A 22,725-nucleotide genomic window follows, 5' to 3' on the forward strand; every position below is an offset into this window, starting at 1 on the left:
TCAACATTTTCATGTTCCTCCATGTCATTGTCTACTTTCTCATCCAACTCTAAATCACATACAGTTTCATTTCCGTCTATATAAAAAAGAATAAAGCAAAGTTTAACAAAAGTCATTAAGCTAATGTTAAGTAAATGAAGTCTGCAAAACCTAACTAACCAACTGGAGGCACCAATGTGGGAAGAGGGCAATTAATTTTAGGAATAGAGATGGGCTTCCCGTAAACTGAAGCTTCAGCAGTGCCACCAATAGTGGTACTCTGAGCATTGGCTCCTGCAAAAGTTGTAATGAGTACAAAATTATCGATAGTCAAAGTAACATATGAAGGAATAATTAGGTTGAGGATGAAAAATATACCATCCGCAACCATCTCCAGGAAATCATCCTCCCTACTTCCAGCAAAATCCTACAGGGTTTGGCATCAATTTTATAAAACATCCAACATGGTCAAGTGATACTGCAAAAAGTATTAACATAGATATGGTGTACCTGTTGGTCATTATTTTCATTCCTTGCATCTGATGTACCCTCGGTACCACTTTTAGCACTGATAAGAAAATGAGAAGGGGAAAAAGGGGAGGAAGCAGCTTTTTTATTAGCAATTTGGATAATAAAAAACTTTACCATGTAGGAAATGTATCGCACTACATAACCTACAATAGGAATATATTCACCTAGCTTCCCCATAGATAGGGGTGGGGAGTTGGAGAAGCAACAAATGGTGGAAAAAATGAAGGCGGCATAGCTCCATAATACGCCCAAATGAGAGCTCATCAATAAGCTTCTAACATGAATATCCACAATTGAAAAAATAAGCATTGCCATCACAAACCTGCATAGAGCTTGACCAGCTTGACCAATGGGGATAAGATGTCGTCTGTATTTCCTGTGAACACAGATAAGATTGTTTAAAAACAAAAAATGAAATGAATAAAAAGAATAAAAATTATTAAGTGGTAAGCAGGAAGACGAGGATACCTGAATGCAAGAAGCTGGTTTAGAAGGCTTAGGAGGTCTGCTTTCTTTCCCTTTCCCCATCTTATTGTTTCATGAAATCCCTCCAGGTCCCTATAGGGGCTCAACCATAAAAAAATATCGCTTCCAAACAAGTGGAGAAAACATCTTGATAGACAATAGAGACAGCAAATCATACTGGTGGTAAAAATGTTGAATGCTTTGAGGCATGGTGAATAACTTTAGCAGATATCCCAGTGAACTTCGAATTAAGCAAAAGTTTAAGGTCCCGTTTGGATTTAGAGATGAGTTGAAATAGTTTTAGATGAGTTGAATAAAATATTGTTAGAATATTATTTTTAATATTATTATTGTTTTGGGATTTGAAAAAGTTGAATCATTTATTATATTTTGTTTGGAAATTTGAGAAAGTTGTAATGATGAGAATGATGAGATGAGATGAATTGAGATGAGTTGAGGTGAGTTTCGAATCCAAACGGGTAAGAAAATTTAACTATAAACTAGAGGTTCATCCAAAGGGTTCAAACAAAATAAATCTTTATCATTTTAAAATTGTATAAATCGACTCCTAGTGACAACTCACTAATAATTTACTTGGATACATAAACAATCTTTATAATGTTCACAGATATACTAGTTTCCTACAAATTAGTCATTGCTTTGCACTTGTACCTTTGTGCCCTGAATCTTGGTCAACTTAATGAACATCAACTAACTTTTGAAGCACAAGAGCAAAAATTGCAATTAGAAATTGAAATGGAGAATGGCTCATATGGCTGAACCCACATAGTTTCGTGTGGTTTACCTTTAGAGCATTTGTAACCATTCTATGCAACTTCAATGCTGAGCTAGATAACAATAGGGTTGCTCTCCTCAAATTTCCTCAAAAATTTAAAAAATGGGAGCCAAAACGGGTTGGTGCCTTGATTCTCTATACATTTGTTATATAATATGGATAGCAATTTAAGTTTCAAGTTCCTCACCTAGATCGCCAAACAAAGGAGTAACAGAGGCTTATATGGGGGAATTGATTGCTAAGCACCTCATGGTAAGATTTTATTAGAAGGCAAGTAGGTTTCTTTACTTTAATTGCAGATGCAATCACTTGCTTTAACGATATATCAAGGTGTCAATACTTTGGCAAAGTTATCATTATCATTTTGTGAGTAGAGAATAAGAAAAACATCCACTAATTCATTTCGCTTGAGATGAATATTTGAATTGTAAGTCTGCATTTGCCTTCTTAAGAGTTTTCACATCATAGTTATCACAACAAATATATGGATATATGACGCCGGGAACCCGAATGATTTCAGGAAAGCTTAAATTGACCTTATTTTACTGGGTATTTTGCTTACACCTACACAAAGAAGGCTTGGAACTCTCAAGCTTGTTTCCCAGCCAACCCACCAACAAGATTCGCAAACAAAGATCATAGAGAGAGAGAGAGAGAGTTTACCGAGATAGCGCAAGAACTTCGAACGGCGTCCGGTGCTTGTATAAGGCTATTTGAGTAGTGCTTGTAGAATTATCAAGAGAAAGGTGGCGACGTGATTTGGGGACGGGAATATTGGACTTGGCGAGCGGGAGAGAATCGAGGGAATTTTGGGTTGGAGGGCTTCATTTTTGGATTTTGTGAGGACTTTTGTAGGAGAAGATATATAAATTAAAGTTAAAAGTTGAATAAAATATTATTATAATATTATTTTTATTTTAAAATTTAAAAAATTAAAATTACTTATTATATTTTACGTAAAAATTTAAAAAAATTATAATAATTAAATTAGATGAGATTAGATAAGATGATATCTCAATACAAATAAGGCCAGTAAAAAATATCTTTTGAAGTTGTTGATGTGGCAGAAGCTGACAAGTATACGTGGGCCCAAGCATGTCTCTCTCACCCTTGGAATCTCAATAGTCAACACTCCAAGTCGCCAGTTCTTAGAGAGAGAGAGGGGGAGAAACTACCGATGTTTGGAAATGGTGAGGATTATTCCTTAAAGGAGTTTAATCATTTCCCCTTTCGGGGCTGCTGGACCATATCATGGGCTTAAGCCTAAACTTAACTCAATAAATCCTGAGTCGAGGACTTGGCCCACTAAGGTCCTGGGGAACTTAGAATGAATTGAAATCAACTCAGTTCAATCTAATTTTAAACTGAGTCTAACATCTAAACATTCAAATCTCAAATCACTAAACTCATCTCAACTCAAAACCTCTTTACACGTGGGACCTATAACTTTTTTGAACTCAACACCTCTTTACAAGCAGAACCCATAATCTTTTTCAACTTCCCAAAAATATATAAACTCATCTTAACATCCAAACACATCTAAACTCATCTTAGGTTAGCCCCACAAAATTCATTCCACCATATCAACTCACTATTATTCGTAAAGAACTCAACTCATCTCAACTTAGCTCAACATCTAAACGGGATCTGAAGGGATACAATGATAACTACCCAAAAATCTCGGGAGAGTGGTTATCAGTTTATCAAAAGCAAGTGAAACTCGTATAGCTATCCTGTAACTTGAATTTCAAATTATGGGTTAGACGATTATCACATCAAATAGAAGACACTATGGATTCTATTTATACCACTCAAGTATGACTACGAGAGCCATCTTCTGCTCCCTAAGAAATCTCTATTATTTTACTGACTTAGGCATTAGAGGCATTCCCACGAACCCCCAAACCCTATCTCTCTTTGGTTGCAAGTGATTGCGTATATGGAGGTGTGAAACACATCCATAACAATTGGCGTCGTCTGTGGAATCCTTGTCCTACAACCAACGTGTTTTTCACATGTCCACTACCACTCAATCCCAAACGACCAAGGATCAAGAGGCATCATCCCAAAACATGAAAGGAAGATTTGCAGAGATGGAGGAGATTGTGAAAAAGCTCACTACTGAAGTCGAATTGCTTCGAAGGGAAAATGTCAAGGCAAGGAATAGACCGTCAGGGAGGATACAATACCTAGCTAAGTTGACAGGGTCGAGACGAAAGCACAGAGCGTAGGTAAACCTCCCCATGAAAAGGAGGAGACAAGTAAAATGCATCATGGCCTGAGCAGCCTGATGGATAAATACAAAAAAAATGGCCAAGAAAATAAGGGCATCTTCCTCAGTCGACCAGTTGCTGACCAGCCCCAATCTGCCGTACAGTGCAGAGATCATGGTAGTGTCACTCCTACCAAAATTCAAAGTTCCTGTGATAGATATGTATGACAGGTCCAAGGACCCTGTTGAACATCTGGAGACCTTTAAAGCTCATGCAGGGCTTTTCCTTTGACCTTGAAGGGAATGGTCCGAGGATGGTTTGGAGCACTGCAGTTGAGTTTTATTGACAGTTTTGAGGAATTAGGTCGACAATTCCTAACTCAATTTATGACAGGCTGCAGGCGAAAGAGGTTTGCAGCCTACCTACTGACCATGAAACAAAAGGAAGACAAAAGTTTGAAAGCGTATTTGGCGCAATTCAATAGGGAAAGGACAACAACTGATGACCAAGATGAGAAGATCATGTTGGCAGCTTTGCTCGAGCGAGAGTTCATAGATAGGGCAGACAATTTTGTCAACGTCGAAGATACATTGCTAGCCCTAACGACAAGATTGGAATGGAAAGAGGAACGGGCGGTAAAAAGGGGATCAAAGTGAGATCGAGAGGGAGGCCCGAAAGCGAGGAGAGGCCAACACGAAGGAAGGTGAAAAGCTTTGATTCACACAGGGCGCCACAATGGCCCTCATGTGCACTACTCCAATGTGCACGTCCAAGACAAAGCCAGAGAAGCCCAACGTGGTGAAAAGCAGGGGCGCCAATCCCCGAAGTTCTGTACGTATCACAATGCAAACAGCCATAGGATTGAGGATTTCCATAAAAAAAAGTGAAGAAATAAGAGGCAATGACGAGCTTGAGCTCATTGTCGCCTCGAACGCTACTCCACCACGGCGTCTAGACGACATGAGGAAAGAGTGTAGACGCCAACAAAGGCTCACCGAGAAGTGGGAGGAGGTCCCAAGAATCACGAGACCAACCCCCTAGGCAGGACGCAGACTAATGGAACTTGCCTTTAGGCAAGATACGCACGATCGCAGGGTGGTCCCACTTCCTCAGGGCGAAAACCGTACGCCAGGTGGGCAAGGTACAAAGAAGTCTACAATGTAGGGAGACCAGTCAAACAACCATAGATACAGGTTTTGCCCACTATCTCCTTGACGAAGACGACTGCAGGGGGTAGTCTACCCACATGACGATGTACTGGTTGTGACAATGTTAGTAGCGAATTATACTACACGGAGGATACTGATTGACAATAGAAGTTCGGATGAATAAGTTTGGATCAACTGCATCCAGCGCCAACTACCTTGAAAGGGTTCACTAAGGAAGCAATGCAGCCCATAGGATCTATCACATTGCCAGTATCGGTAGGGGCAGACCCTCACATTACCACCACCATGACGGAGTTTCTCATTGTGAGAACACGATCAGCTTACAATGCTATCATTGGTCAGCCTACACTAAAAGCCATGAGGGTGATCACCTCCACCTTCCCTATGAAAAATAGGGATATAAGAAGTTCGTGGTGAATAGGTACTCGCTCGAGAGTGTTACGTAAAAGAACTCAGACAAGGAAAAAGAGAGGTGAAGAATGTTGAGCCCCATTCGAGAGAGAGCAGTGCAATAATCCTCCTCCCCCCCCCCCCCCCTCTCGGGTGCCGGTGGAAGCACTTATGAGTAGATAAGGGATGAGGATGCTCTGAAGCAGGGAGAAGTCAATGAGCCTTTGGAGCTCATCGTTCTCGACCAGCCAAATCGAAGAACACTGTGAAGATTGGGACCAAGATGGCAAGCTAAAAAAGGCAACAACTGAAACAGCTCCTCACCAAGCATAGGATGTCTTTGCTTGGAGTCATGGAGACATGCCCAGGATTGGCGAGGAGGTTATAGAGCATTGGTTTAACGTCAGCCCAAGCGCGCAACCAATCAGGCAAAAGAAAAATAGTTTTAGCTCTGAGAAGTATAAGGCGATTGCATAGGAGGTAGACCGAGTACTGGCAGCTGGATTCATCAGAGAAACTCAGTATCTTGAGTGGTTGTCGAATGTGGTACTGGTAAAGAAATCCAACGGGAAGTGGCACATGTGTGTAGACTTTACAGATCTTAATAAAGCTTGCCCGAATGATAGAGTTCCCCTTCCACGGATATACTTGATCATTGATGCTCCTACAGGACACATGATGTTAAGTTTCATGAAAATCTACTCTGGATACAATCAAATCTAGATAGCCCAGGCCGACCAGGAGAATACGACTTTTATAACCGATCGAAGATTATACTGCTACAAATCAAGCCTTTTGGCTTGAAAAATGCTTGAGCAACATACCAAATACTGGTGAACAGGATGTTTAAACCAATGTTTTGAATACCGTACCGGATAGCGTACCGGTCAAGGCACTGGAACGAAATATTTCGGTACCGGTACCGTTTCGGGATAGCGTTTCGGGATAACGTTTCGGGATAGTCGATCTATAAATAAATTATATATATAAATATATATAAAAATTATATTCTAAAATAATAGTCTATATATAAATAAATTATATACAAATACATATATATAAATTATAAATAGTCTAGTCTGAATTGAGGGTTAAAAAATAAGTTTGTAGTTTGAAAAAATGAAAAAACGAAAAAAAAAAAAAAAAAAAACACAGGCTGAAATATCGGCCGGTACCGGCCGAAATATAGGCCGGTACAGGCCGAAATTGAGGTCGGTATTACCGGTACCGGCCGGTACGGCCGGTATTTTGGCCGGTACGGAACAGGTATAGTACCTGTACCGGCCGGACGGCCGAAACAAAAAATTTCGGCCGTACCGGCCGGTACGGTACGAAATTTAAAACTTTGGTTTAAACATCAAATAGACCGAAACATGGAAGTTTACGTGAAAGATCTGTTGGTGAAAAGCATGAAGTTCGAGCAACATGTGAATAACTTGAGGGAAGCTTTCAAAGTATTATGCCAATACGGGATAAAACTTAATCCAATGAAATTTGCATTCAAGATGCAGGCGGAAAAATTTCTAGGATTCATGGTGTCAGAAAGGAGTATCGAGGCAAACCTTGAAAAGCTATAGGCAATCATTGAAATGAAGTCACCCACAAATCTGAATGAGGTACAAAAGTTGGCAAGAAAGATAACGACACTCAACAGGTTTGTGTCCCGATCAATGGACAGGTGTCTCCCTTCTTCTAGGTCTTGAAGAAAGCCCATGACTGGGTCTCCAAATGTGAGGAAGCCTTTGCACAATTGAAGGAGTACTTGGCCATTCTCCGTTACTCAACTAGGCAAAGCAAGATGAGCCTTTGCTGTTGTATCTAGCTGTGACCACAGGCATCGTGTCTGCCACATTGGTAAGGGAGGAAGGAAAGGAGCAGAAGCCTGTGTATTACGTAAGCAGAGCCTTAATGGGAGAAACGCACTACCCAAAGATAGAATTGATCATCTTCACAGTTGTGACAGCCGCACGTCGGTTGCGACCCTACTTTCAGGCGCACCCCATAAAAGTTGTTACATAATCAAATACGTAGAGATTGGGATCCACCCCACCGCTAAGAAGAGGTGAGGAAGATCAGGAACAAGGCCACCCGTTTTACCATGATGGAAGAGATATTATACAAACGAGGGTTCTTGGCACCATTATTAAGGCGCATCTCAAAAGAAGAGACTAACTACATTATGGAAGAAGTGCATGAAGGAATATGTGGAAACCACTCAAGAGGAGAGCCATTGTTGCAAAGGTCATGAGAGTGAGGTACTACTGGCCACAAAGGTCAAAAGATGCGTCCAATGCCAACTGCATACGCCAATCCCGAGTAGTCTGCCCGAAGAGTTGAAGTCTATAACCTTCCCTTAGTCGTTTGCTCAGTGGGGCATAGACCTGGTCAGCTCGATGCCTCCAAGCAAGGGAGAGACTAAATTCATCATCGTCGCCATCGATTGTTTCATGAGGTGGGCAGAAGCCAAAGTAATGACAACTGTGACCACCCAAAGTGTTACTAAATACCTATGGAATGCAATAATATGCAGGTCCAGGATACCACAAAACATTATCTAAGACAACGACAAACAACTTGATTTCAAACACTATCGTGGGTGATGCACCAAACTCAGGGTCAAGGTAAAATATTCGTCCCCAAGGCACCCACAGGTGAATGGACAAGTTGAAGCAACAAACAAGACTATTGTGGGAATATTGAAGAAGAATGTGGGCAAGAAAAATGGGAATTGGGTAGATGAACTCCCCGGGATATTGTGGGCATACAGAACGACAAGAAAAACCTCAACCGGTGAAACACCCTTCGCCTTAGCATATGGCAGTGAAGAAAGTTTAAATCTGTTGGAAGAGGTCAAAACAAACGCTGAAGCCAGGATAACAACCTACAAAAGGAAGATGGAGCAATACTTCAATAAGAGGGTAAAACCAAGGTCCTTCAAGGTGGGCGACCTAGTCTTTAAGGAGATCGAAGTAATCATAGCAGAGGAATGAAAGCTTAGACCATGATGGGAAGGACCATACGTCGTGGTGGCTAGTCATTGCCTGGAGGATATCATCTCAAGGACACTATGGGGTGCAAGCTACCCCATCCTTAGAATGCCGAGCATTTAAGAAAAGATTTTACTTAGTTCATGTTGTATTGATATCGGTACAATAAATAAACTTGCCTTTGAAAATTCTCGTCTCACTGTTTTACACTTGTCGCCAGAGTTTCACTAGAGTTTTGCCAGAGTTACTCGGTCGAAGTACCCTCCCACTACACTCTCATCGCTAGCGTTATGCGATCGAGGCATCCTCTCACTACACTGTAATCGCCGAGTTACGTAGTTGAGGCATCCTCCTGCTACACTCTTATCGCTAGGGTTACGCGGTCAAGGCATCCTCCCACTACACTTTTATATCACTAGAGTTACGCAATCGAAGCACCCTCCCGCTACACTCTCGTCACCAAGAGTTTCACTCTCTTAAGTTGCATGGGAACAATGTAAAGGAAAATAACAAAAGGGCAGAAAAATCACAAACGCATCACATTGGCACAATCCACACACAAGTAACAACATCGTAACAACCACGACATCGTTTCATTATGATGAAAATAGTCCTTGAAACATAAACATATCATCCCGTACGTACGCAATATTCCATTCCTAATCTAAATATAAAAAGTAAAAAGGGTTATCAGGAATGGTGAGGAGGAGGAAAGGAGTCTGGCATCATATCTCGCCCAAGGGAATCAAAAATATGATAAGCAGAGGAACTAGCTCGAATCAACTTTCAGTTTTGGGTGTGAAGATTTGTCTCCGAATGGGTGACCCGGAATTCCCTTAGCTGTTTGACCCTAAGCTTGAATCCAAGACCCCAGGCTCAGCCCCGAACGAAGTAGGCAGTTGTCAGTTGAGGAAGAATGTGAGCAACCTCACCTTGAGAGCAATCTAACTTGACGTTCAACTCTTTGACTCTGACTCTAACAACTGCTTTTTGTGACTCCAGAATCTCACTCAGCTACAAATAATGGCAATCATGTTCCACCTTAACCTTTTCGCCCTCAACCACACATAGTTGAATATTTGCCTTCAAATGTCTCTCCTCAGAGGTCACTAGGTGAGGGGCATAGTTAGTTTTCTTCTTCTTAAGCCCTTCAGCATATTTTTCTATTTGGTTAAGGTGAGCGAATAGATTGTCCCGTTCTGCTCCCCTGGACTTTGCTTTGCATCGGCACTGGCTGGCTTCTTCTAGGGAGCTCGTCATTTTCAGTTTAGCAGATCAACCTGCCCATGCAAGGATGCAACATGATCATCAAGCTGATGAGAGTAGGACTCCATTCAATATAATCCCTTGGCCATCTCTTCTTTCTCGGCCCGTGCAACGAGAATGACACTGTGGGCACAACCGATAAAAGAGTGCATGGACTGGCTTTCTTCCTCTAAGTCCAAACGGTCCTCAACCAATGCTACCACCAAACGATCCACCCCTTGAAAACCCAACGAGATCAGGACCAACAGGGCAAAGACAATAGAGAACTCGAACACAAGGCAAGAGGAACTTACCAAAGAAAGGATGTTGCGAAGGTTGCAAACAGTAGCACGGAAGGCCTTTTCCCGACAAGCGTTCGAAGGCCGAGAGGAGTCATTTGCCCATGAGCTTGACCAATCGCAAAAATCAGGGGACCTGAAGGACACACCAACAAAGCTTTCTAGAGGCGAGGGGCCCTGAGCAGACCTCCCCTCCTCATCGAGTAGGGGTGCTACCCGCCCCCTACAGGGTGGGGTTTTCACCCCGTCGGCGGGGTGCGAGGTGGATTCCCAATCCGTCCTGCCTCTGTCTGCTTAAAAAAAATACTACATTTTACTTGATTTAAAAATTAATTTTAAATCTAAAACTAATTAAAAATATATTTTTAGACCCAAATTTAAAATTTAAAATTTTTAAATATGACTATAATTTAAAAACTATGTAATTTTTAAATTTGCTAGTGCATATTTTGTGTAAATTATTGTGTATTAGTTTTTAAACTATGTAATTTTTAAATTTGCCAGTGCATATTTTGTGAACAAGTGTAACAAATTGTAATATATTTATATATACACAATTTATAAAATATAAATATATATTTATGTTTATATAATATCTATATAAAAATGTAAGTGGGGGCGGGGCGGGGTTGGGCCCTCCCTGCCACTTGCCTCCGCTAGGGGCCCTAGATGAGGGGTGGGGGAGCCCCGCCCCTGCATGGGCGAAGCGGGGTTGCCAGCCTCGCCATGCGGGGGCAAGGCGAACTGGGGCAAGGCAGCGGGGTGCGGGCGCCCACTGCCCACCTCTGTCATCGAGGGATGGTGGGTGATGCCCAAGGAGACTCGACAAGAGGATGGTCAACTGGAAAAGTTGGAGAGAGACAGCCACCTCCAATAGGGGAAATGCTAAAAGACGAGGAAGGAATTGATACCCTACTTCCACTCGCATCGACCCCCAAGGATCCCACGGGTAGAGGTGTAAATTTAAACCGAAAAATCAGTCTGGACCGGACCGGTTGGTCCGGTTTTGAACCGGTCCGGTCCGAAATCGGTATTATGAAAACCAGCCGGATCCGGTTCGGTTTCAGTTTTGTAGTTTCCGGGACTAGACCGAATCGGACCGATTGGAAAAATATATAAATTAATTTTATATATTATACAAAATATTTATACATATAAGTTTTATATATAATATCTAATTATATATTAAATTTTTATATATATATATCATATATGAAATAATTTCATATTATAATTTATAATTATACAGAAAATGTTAATCTTAAATATGAACATTTGTAATTTGTTTGATCATATGTTATTAATATAATTATATATAAGATAATGTTATTATAATTTATAAAATAAAAGTGTAATCTTAAAGATGAAAATTTAATTGATCATATGCTTTAAACATGATATATATATTAAATTATCAATAACATTTTATCATAAGAAATAACACTTTGTTATATATTTTTTACATTTTAAAAAAATTGAAAAATCGGATCGGACCGGACCAGAAACCAGTAGAACTAGAGGTACCAATTTAGGAGGGTAACCGGGGCGTAATCGGTTTTGAAAAATGTAAAACAGGTACATACCGGTTTGGTCCTAGATTTTGTCCAAAACCGGACCGGACCAAACTGATTGGGAGAATGAGGAGGAAAGATGAAAGGTATCTCAAAGGCGACCCCGCCGGAGACGGTTGAGGCAACTGTTGAGCCAGATGCAGCAAGAGTGGTCCCCGCCGACAGGCCCTCAGTGTCTTCAATTAGAGAAGACTCACGTAGGCATCAAAAGAACAGGGGAAGCCGCTCAATGTAGTAGATGGGGCTCCTAGGAAATCTGGGTTTAAGGTCGCAACGACCTTATCCTCGTCCAAATTAACGTCATCCTCCTGGGTTGTTGTGTGAGGGAACGTCTGTGGAGCAATCTCGGGGGTAGCACCAAGCGACAAGGCAGATTCAACCTCTATCACCAATTCTAGATCGACCTTTGCCAGGGCCATAATTCATCAAGAGAGTTGGTCACAGGCACTTGGGGGCAACCAAAGTCTTTTCTACCACTTGCCAAGGGCAGCTAGATTCATCCGAAGGTTTTGCTGTGGTAGAAAGCCTTCTTCTTCTTTTTACCTCCCGCCTTTGGCAATAGATCCCTTTTCATACCACAGGCCAATGACGGAGCGCCCAAAAATTGGCAACCAAAAACATGTGCCCTGCTAGGTGTCATCACAAATCTCTCAATATTAGAGGGGGTTAGTATAGTATGTGACCAGGTAGAATTGTTGTTCTTATCTATCCAAGTTTGTACCAACCGAACGTGAGCCTCTTCCCGATCAGAAATGATGATCTCAAAGCCACGCTCATCAGGAACTGGGCTCCATGAAGCCCTGATGGGAAACTCTTGGTTCACAAATTCATCTACAGGAAACTCCCAGCTTTCGCACGATACAAAAAAAATTTCCTTTGCCACTCTTTGGTGTGGGAATACTTGCATTCTAGTTGGACCAACTTATTGTGAGCCCTAAAACTACAAATGTTCCTTTCCAAATGCCTGAAGCTGTGCAAGGAAAGGAATTCACAAGCGGTAATGTCGGGGTATTTATCACACCTGTGGGCTCTAAAAGTTGCTGCCAAATAACACAGCAAGCCATCAAAATCCACCAAGCATTGGGCACGAGTTGGGTCGGAGCGAGACCCAAAAAGTCTAACATGTCACACACAGGACATACAAAGGGCAAATGAAGCCCCACCCAGAACATGGATAAATACAGGGCCACATAAACGGCCAAACCCCTTATTTCTACGGCTCTACGGCGTTGCTTAGGTAGGCCCAAAATCACCGAGTCTGGGATCCCATAGCTATCCCTCGCTGAGTCCAACTCGCGGCGAGTGACAGGCTAAGCCCATCGATGGCTGTCGAAGACTAAACGAAAAGCAACCACCCCCTTAGAGTGAGGAGGAGGGCTCGAGGTTGTGAAGACCTATGTCCACGAGAGGAAGAAAGGAGATTAGATTTGAAAAATGCCATTGTTTAGAAAGGAAACAACAAGGGTGCATAGGGAAGCAGAGCGTCTGGAAGAAAGCGAGATTGCCAAAAGGGTGAGAGTAGAGAAAATGAGTGTTCGAGAAGAAAAAGTAACTGAACCACAAATGGAATCAAGGTATGTGAAAGGGCATGAAAGTGGAACGACGCCCTGACACGGTAGCATGAAATGATGGAAAACCCAAGGAACGAAGCGACACCATTATTACAAATCTCATCACACGTAACTTCGCAGGATAACTGGAAGGGGTTTAATCCTTTCCCCTTTCGAGGGCCTACTTGACTATATCATGGGCCTAAGCCCAAGCTTAACTCAATAAGCCCTGAGTCGAGGACTTGGCCCACTGAAAGGATATAGTGATAGCTAGTCAAGAATCTAGGGAGAGTGGTGATTAGTTCATCAAAAGCAAGTGAAGCTCGTATAGCTATCCCGTAACTTGAATTTCAAATGATGGGTTAGACAGTTATCACATCAAACAGAAGAAACTATGGGTTCTATTTAGACCACCTAGGTATGACAACGAGGGCCATCTTCTACTCCCTAAGAAATCTCTATTATTTTATTGACTTAGACATCAGAGGCATTCCCACGAACCCTCCAAGCCCTATCTCTCTTTGGTTGCAGATGATTTCATGTGTAGAGCTGTGAAACACGTCCATAACAATTCTCATGGCATCCACAGCTCGGCTTTCTATTTTGTCCCTGAAACTGCCTCCCCTGCGCTTTCCTCTTTATTCCCACTATCCCTCTAGCCATCTTTTTCTCTTGCATCTTGTGGTAAAACTTCTGTGCTCTTCCTTTTGTATTCAGAGCCCAAAAAATATTCCCTGCATTTTCGCACTGCATTTACGTGAATCGCTTTCAAATTGGATTTGGGGTTTCTCAAGTTGAAATTTAATCATTTTCTACTATTTTTTATCGTAGTAGGAATTGCAGGCGCTATGCATTTTAAATTTTCTTTTTTAGACATATAATTATATGCACAATAGATACATAGATGCCTATATGTTCGTCTTTACCTTACATAAATATGTCTACATGAGTGCATTCTCAATGTGAAAATTTGTGGTGCTGTTATGGAAAAGTGAAGCCATCGTTGTCAGACAAATGACTATGAAGAAATTTAGGCTACCCTGTTTCTTTCCCAATGTTTTTTCTTTTAATACTTTATCGATGTGTAACCAGTTGACCAACGAAGACCAAGAACAGATCTGAGAAGGGTTCGTGCATGGAGAATGAAGAAAAAGATTCTGGGAAGGAAGTACTTAGATTATTGGAGGCTATACTTGCTATTGGGAAGGTGTTTTACGAAAGGGAGTTCTGCTAGTTGAAGGCTTTGACCAATGGGCTCCTGATGGGATCGACCTTTTAATTTCCTTTGCATGTAGTGTTTACATCTGTAATGAGTATTGGGCCACAACCTGGTATTTATTTTAGCCCCTCTTTTAATTCAGACTTTAGTTAGGCCCAATTTGGGAACCTCAGTATGTAAGAGCAAGGTTGCTCAATTATTAGATCTTTGAAAAAGACTGGAAACTTTTGTTTTTCCCTTTCATTTTATTCTAGAGGTACTCACCCTCGAAGTGAGATTTGCAATTTCTACTACTTTATTTATCATATCTATTACAAATTTGGTATCAGAGAGATACGATCTCTGTGCAAATACAAACTTTTTCTTCTACAATGGCGGATGGGACAAGGCTGAAAGAGTAGTAGGAAGGCTTGGCAACTTTAAGGAAATCCACATATGTGCAGTACAACAGGGTGGAAAACCAGTATCACAGGTTGGGGACTCAGTATCACCATTTAGAAAGTGAAATGATAACCCTGAAAAGGCAAGGAGACACTATCATGCAATAGTTAGCAGCTTTAATCCTAGAAATGCAGGAAAAAAAATCATAGCCCATATCAAGGAGAATACTCATCGGGGCTCCACCACCGAGACAATAACAACAACTCACTAGGTGAAATGCAAACCAGATCTATCTGCTTGGATTTTCCCACCTTTTACGGCGAGGACCCGGCTGGATGGTTATATAAGGTAAACCAATTTTTTGCTTTCCACAACACACTACCCCCACCATCATATTAGATTGGTCTCTTTTCATATGGAGGGGCAAGCCTTGGTCTGGTTCCAAGGGTTGGAAGAATCTGGTCAATTAACAGATTGGGATGTTTTTGTGAGAGTATTATTAGTCAGATGCGGCCCTAATGTGTATGACGACCCAATGGAAGCTTTAACTAAGTTGAGACAAGTGGATTTGTGGAGGATTACAAGTCTCACTTTGAAACTTTATCCAATAGATTAAGGGGCTATCTAACACTTATAAGCTCAATTGGTTTTTAAGTGGATTAAAGGATGAAATCTGGCTTCCAGTGAGAATGTTCAATCCCTAAAACCTAACTATTGCCTATAGCTTATCCAAGTTACAAGAATAAAACCTCAATCTGTCCAAAAAAACCCAATAAGCCAATCCTAACCCACATACCAGATTCCAGCCGTCCACCACCAGAAAAGACCTCAACCCAACATAAGTCATCATAACCCATCCACAAAATAAACCAGAACCAAATGAAAAAGAGGAGGGAAGGGGGACTATGTTACCACTGTGATGCTAAATGGAGCCCAGGCCATAGGTGCCTAAACCCTAAGTTGTACATCCTCGAAGAGGCTTTACAAGAGCTTGAGATTGATACTGGTCAGAACATGGGTCCACCCGAGAATGAGGTGGACATGAAGGTGCTGCAGATAGACATCACACAAGACAATCCAGAAATTTCACTAAATTAAAGCCCCAAAACCATGAGAGTTAAAGGAAAAATAAGAAATAACTGGATTACCATCTTGATTGACACGAGGTCAACCGATAACTTTCTAGATCCAACAATAGCCAAAAGAAATCAGTTACCGGTGAACATAGATGAAACTGTCAAAGTGAAGGTGACCAATAGAGCATTGTTGCCTAGTAAGGGCAAAATTGAAGAACTAGAGCTCTGGATATAGAGTGTGAAGTTCTCGTTGGATGTACATGTGCTAACCCTTGCAGGTTGTGATATGGTCATGGGGATTTAATGGCTAAAAGACCTAGGACCAATACTGTGGAACTTCAAGGTGTTGTCAATTTACCTTTGAAGGAAGGCTTGTGGAGCTAAAAGGACTAGCCATTACTCAGCTCATTGAAGAAGGCTCATTGCACCAAGGGAATAAGTTGGAAAAAATGGGCATACTACTACAACTATTACTAGGGGACTAAATGAAATGGATGGCAAAGAGGAATCGTCACCTGAAATACAACTCTTACTTGAGCCCTTTGCTGATGTGCTTGACGAACCAAGGGGCTTACCCCCTTCAAGGGCACGAAATCATGCAATTAATTTAGTCCAGGGGCTAAACCTATCTCTCTTCGACCCTATAGATATCCTTATTTTCATAAGGATGAGATAGAGAATATCGTGAAGGAACTCTTAGCTTCGAGAGTCATATAACCCAGCCAAAGTCCCTTTTCATCCCCTATCTTATTGGAAAGGAAAGCCGATGGCACTTGGAGGCTTTGTGTGGATTATAAGGGATTCAACAATATCACAATTAAAGACAAGTTTCCTATTCCTGTAGTAAAGTAGTTAATGGATGAACTACACGGGTCAACAATATTCTCTAAGTTGGATTTAAGGTTCGGGTATCAACAAATTCAGGTCAAACCTGAAGATTTGGAAAAAAAAAATTACATTTAGAACTCATGAGGGCCACTATGAGTTCTTAGTGATGCCTTTTGGGCTTACTAATGCCCCTTCCACCTTCCAATGACTGATAAACGACAATTTCAAGCCTTATTTAAGGAGATTTATACTGGTATTTTTTTATGATATCCTAGTGTACAACAACAATGAGAAGGAGCACTTGGATCACTTGAAAGTAACCCTGTAAGTCTAGAGGCAGCACCAACTTTATGCTAAGAAAACTAAATGCAAGTTTGGGAGTCCTGAAGTGGCCTATTCAGGTCACATAATTTCTTCCAATGGAGTACATGCTAACCCAAAAAAATTACAGGCCATGAAGGATTGGCCATTTCCCAACTCCCTTAAGGCTTTAAGAGGGTTTTTGGGACTTACAGGTTATTATAGGAGATTCATCAAGGGCTATGGGGGCATTGCTGCCCCACTCACAGAAATGTTGAAGAATGATAAATTTAAGTGGAATGATGAGTCCAGGGAAGCTTTCCAGAAGTTGAAGGAAGCAGTAATGCAACCTTCAGTCTTGGCATTACTTGATTTTTCATTGCCCTTTACAATAGAATGTGATGCATCGAGTACCTCTATTGATGCAATCCTAATGCAAAGGGGATGATCCTTGGCCTTTTCCAGTCAAGTTCTTAAGGGGAGGACTCGGGATATGTCCACTTATGAAAAAGAATTTTTTGCATTGATTTCAGCAGTGCAAAAATGGATGCCTTATTTAGTGGGGCAGCGTTTTGTGATCAAAACTGACCAGCAGAGTTTCAAATACTTGTTAGACCAGAAGGTGAGCACTCCTAGTTAGCAAAAGTGGCTTACTAAGCTATTGGGCTATGTCTTTGTTGTAGAATATAAAAAGGATATTGAAAACAGGGTAGCCGATACTCCATCAAGGAAAGACAATGAAGAAGAAGTCTCATTGGCCTTAATATATTTTCCCTCCATAGATTGGCTGGAAGAGTTAAAGGCTATTTATAACCAGGATGAAGGGGTTCAAACACACTAATTTCACAATTCAAGACCCAACAATTAGCTCTTGATTTCTCTATGAAAGGAGATTTGCTCTTCTACAAGAATAGGCTGTACATTCCCAGCCAAGAAAACTTTAAAAACAAGTTGCTAGAACTCCTGCACAGCAGCCCTTGGGGTGGCCATGCGGGGTTTGACAAAACTATTCAAAAAGTCAGGAGGTCTGTCCAGGTTTAAAGCATGACGTCAAATAGTTCATTAGGAACTGTGATGTTTGCCAGACGGTGAAGATCGACAACACCCTACCCAGTGGACTCTTACAACCCTTGCCTATACCCAACCAACACTGGACACACATCATTATGGATTTCGTGGAGGGACTTCCTAATTCTCATGGCTTCAACATTTTATGGGTTGTGGTAGACAGGCTTACCAAGTATAGTCACTTCACCCCCATACAACACCCTTACATAGCAAAAACAGTGGCAGAGTTATTTTTTAAGCACATCTTTAAACACCACTGGTTACCCCTATCAATTGTCTCAGATTGTGACAACACCTTCACCAGCAAATTTTGTTAAGAATTGTTCACGTTACAAAGAGTTCAGATGAACATGAGCACGGCTTACCATCCCCAAACGGATGGACAAACCGAGTCTGTTAACAGGACTTTGGAGAATAATTTGAGGTGCTTCACCAATGACTGCCCCAAGGTCTTGTCCCAGTGGATTCCCCCTGCTGAGTGGTCAGCTATCTACCAAACTTACCCCATTTGAAGCATTGTATGGGTACCCATCACCGAGGATCATTAACTATGTACCACGAACCGCTCAGTTGGAGCCAATAGAAACCGCCTTGAAGACACGAGATCAGATATCAATGTTACTGAAGCACAACTTACAACATGCACAGGAAAGGATGAAGTATTCTGATCTAAGGAGGAAGGAATAGAGTTACGAGGTTGGAGATTGGGTGTACCTCAGACTCCAGCTGTATCAACAGTCCTCAGTTGAACACAGATGTAACCCCAAGCTGACTCCAAGATATTTTGGGCCATACCAGATCCTACAAAAATTCGGTTTAGTGGCCTACAGGTTAGATCTACCATCAACCTCACAAATCCACCCTATGTTTCATGTGTCACAATTTAAAAAGAAATTGGGATCTAGGGTTATCATAGTTCCAACACTACCGCCAGTAGATCCATCAGGTTTCTTGAAGCCTAAACCTGAACAAGTGCTGAAACGGTGACTGTTGAAGCTCCATAATCCCCCAAAGGATGAGGTGTTGGTTCATTGGCAAGGACAGAGTGAAGTAGAAGCATCTTGGGAGGAATTTCAAAGTTAAGAAAAGCCTATCCTCACCTTGTGGGCAAGGTGCTCTAAAGGGAGAGACTTATAACTAGTTGACCAACGAAGACCAAGAACAAATCTGAGAAAGGTTCGTGCATGGAGAAGGAGAAATAGATTCTAGGAAGGAAGTACTTAAATCGTCGGAGGTTGTACTTGCTGTTGGGAAGGTGTTTTATGAAAGGGAGTTCTGCTAGTTGAGGGCTTTGACCAACGGGCTCCTGATGGGCTCAACCTTTTTAGTGTCTTTTGCATGTAGTGTTTTCTTTAGTGTTTACGTCTATAATGAGTATTGGGCCACGACCTAAGATTTATTTTAGCCCTTCTTTTAATTTAGACTTTAGTTAGGCCTAGTTTGGGAACCTCAGTATGTAAGAGCCATGTTACTTAGTTATTAGATCATCGAAAAAGACTGGAAACTTCTATTTTTCTCTCTCATTTTCCTCTAGAGGTACTTACTTTCGAAATGAGATTTGCAATTTCTACTACTTTATTTATCAGATCTGTTACACGATGGTAGATTTTGTTAGTGCGTCTTTATATACTGTGCATATGCTATATAAGATTTTGAAAAACTATTTTAAATGCAGTGTTTGGAATTAGGAGAATATAATCTATGTTGATTCTGTCTCTTCTAAAAAATTGAGGCATTTGAGGACTTTAGATTAGAATAGGATTTTAATTAAATTAACTGCATCTCATTTTTCCTCATTATAGTGGTTGGAGCATTGTGTGACTTTTACATTATATGGGCTTTTCCTTTATAATAAATTTCTAAGGCATGTTTGGATACTTAGAATATCTTATAATTTTGTTAATAATAGTAGAATAGTTTGAGTGAAGATGTTTTATTGGGTTTTGAGAAATGAGAGAAAAAATATTGATAAAAATGTTATAAAGTTAGAAAATTGTTGAATATTATTTTTGTTTTGAAATTTATAAAAATTGTATTGATTTTTGTATTTGAATAATTTTTATTAGATGAAAAATGTGAAAATTTGAAATCGAAAATTGTTTTGTATTTAAATGATGTTTGGGAATGAAATTATTAAATGTTTTGTGAAGCCTGAGAATTCTCGTGGTGTTCATACATGCCCACCCATTAAAAACCATGGGTCTCATACCATGTTATGGAATATGAAAGAAACACTTGTATATTGAGCGCATTGGACGTTTTAAAAATTTTGGACGGTTGATGATTGTATTGGACATTTCAGAAATTTAGACAAAATGGTTTCAGAGTTGTTGTCCAGCTGTTCCGCAGTCACAGTTCTTTGATCTGAAAGCTGCTATGCTTTTGAGAGGAGAGGTTAATTGCATGGAGGTCGCTGCCGCTGGAAATGTAGCCCAAGCAAGAACCACTGCTACCCAAGAAAATGTCCTAGAATGGGTCAAAAAAGACAAGCGAAGGATGCTCCATGTTTTACCACGTTGGAGACCTGGACAAAACCATAAAGTATGTCTTTTCAGTATAATCTGAAATGCTCTGCCCATCTTATATGTCATCTATTATTTTGAACAACTGTGATTAGAGGCAACTTAGGACCAATTAAAAGTGACTGTTGATTGCAGATTCTACAGAGTGCTTGGAGATGAAACTGCTTTGAAAACGTGACATACCAGACGAGAGATACACAAATGCATTTCTTGGATATGGGCCCAGAGATTTTCACTTTGTCACTGAAAAAAATAAAGTTCTTATGAACATTCACATGCTATAATAGCGCATAAGATCTGTACTTTTTCCTTCATTTTGTTGATATTCATTTTGATTTACCGATGCTTCCAGATCATGGAGTTAAAAATTATGATATCGGAACTGGATTTGGCCATTTTGGCATTGCTGACGAAGATGTGAGTTCCTATTCTTCAATTGTTATACCTTTTTCCTTTGATCATATGGTGTATTTTCTTTTCACTCTCATGTTTGAAAGCTCCCTCTACTCATGCGCTTTGATCATTTATGCTAGAATGTCCTCTACCTTGTAATTTATTAGTGGACATATACGGGAGTTTTATCTGGGTCTCTAGTTAGGTTGCCAAGTCTGTCAAACTCCTAAGGTCAAGGGTGGTAAAGGCACCCAAGAACCTGGTCCCATCAAAGGTGGTAGTACAGTGATTGCATTTGTTGAGGACTTTGATGGCAACAAGTTTGAACTTTTTCCTGAACCATTGTGTCATATAATGCTTCATGTTGACAATCATGATCGTTACATAAGTTTTTATGAGAAGGTTAGAGTTTTCTGCTTGAGATCGGGCAATTTGAAGTCTCATTTGCTACGCTCTGCTCTTTACTTTTGACCTTCTTTGTCAAGTTATATATATAGTTCTGAATCCATACATCCTATTATGTGGGCATTTGGCATGGAACTTCCTCGCTACTGAGATAATCCCGAGTACAAGGTATCTTGACTTGTTTGGCTAGATCAATGGATTGGCCTATATCTTTGTGTATGGATCTATTTTGTTATAGATAAGATTGTTAAAAACCAGGATCTAGATGCCTTTTCATCCTAATAAGGGTACAAGAAGAAGGATAGAAGAAATAGATTCTAAGCAAGATCTTCAAAGGAGAACCTAAAAGACAGATATCTTTCTCCGGAAATTGAGAAGAGTTCCTAAAAGAAAGGCATGGTCTCATTTGTGGCAATTCTACTTTCATAGTTTTTTTTTTTTAATCAAAACGTATCACCTTGTATTCATTGATAAAGATTGTTGTCAATACATTTCATGTCTTTTTCTAGAATTTGACTAATACATTCAGGTCTATCCATATATGTTCAGAAACTAAACTTAAAGCATTTTTTGCAAGTATTTGAGCTACCTCGTTAGAGCTTCTATGCACAAATTGTACTTTCCAATCTATCCTATTTTTGAGCATCTTCTTTGCATCTTTAATCACATCCCATAGTCTGGAAATGCTTCATTATCTTCACTAATAGCCTTGACAATGATTTGAGCATCACCTTCGAAAACAACCCTACAAAAGTTAAGGTCACTGCAAATCTCCATAGCTCTCCATAGGGCTAAGCTCTCTGCTGTTGCTGCTTGCTGTACATGCCCTCTTTGACCATAGACAGCTGCTAAAACATCCCCATTCTCATCCCGTATAACAATTCATATTCCCATCTTTCTCTCCCTTTGATCAAGTGCTGCATCCCAATTGGACATAATTTTCTCTCGGTTTCTTCCAACTCGCTCGCCTCACTTGCCTCACAGTAACTACATTAGGTTGGTTCCTGCATATTAGGCTTTGAGCCCTTCGAAACTCTTCTACCTCATCCCTTGCAATACTTAGGACTTGCCCAGGTTTTTTATAACAGTTTTCAAAATTGAGTTGATTTCTTCTCATCCACAGACCCCTCATCATAGTTGTTGTTTCTTCTAGTTCAACTTTTGACAGTTTCATCATCATTTTTCCCCAGAGATCCAGTAAGTCATCTTCATCAGTACACCATTTTTTAATTCTAATCAGTGACTCAACCCACACATCATTTGTTGCAGTACACTTCCATAGAACATGCATAACATCCTCTCCCTCCTTTTTATAAATTGGACAGAGATCACTATCCA

At 40.6% G+C, this 22,725-nt stretch overlaps 1 long non-coding RNA gene across 1 annotated transcript; it reads left to right on the top strand.

Annotated features, from left to right (window-relative positions):
- The first annotated feature begins 20,404 nt into the window (after positions 1-20,404).
- LOC121251978 lies at positions 20,405-21,350 on the top strand. Its single transcript, XR_005938152.1, has 4 exons — positions 20,405-20,608; positions 20,725-20,846; positions 20,942-21,006; positions 21,188-21,350. It is a non-coding gene; the product is annotated as an uncharacterized LOC121251978 (long non-coding RNA).
- The last annotated feature ends 1,375 nt before the right edge of the window (positions 21,351-22,725 follow it).

This window comes from Juglans microcarpa x Juglans regia, chromosome 2S (assembly GCF_004785595.1).
Source record: "Juglans microcarpa x Juglans regia isolate MS1-56 chromosome 2S, Jm3101_v1.0, whole genome shotgun sequence".
Lineage (NCBI taxonomy): Eukaryota > Viridiplantae > Streptophyta > Magnoliopsida > Fagales > Juglandaceae > Juglans > Juglans microcarpa x Juglans regia.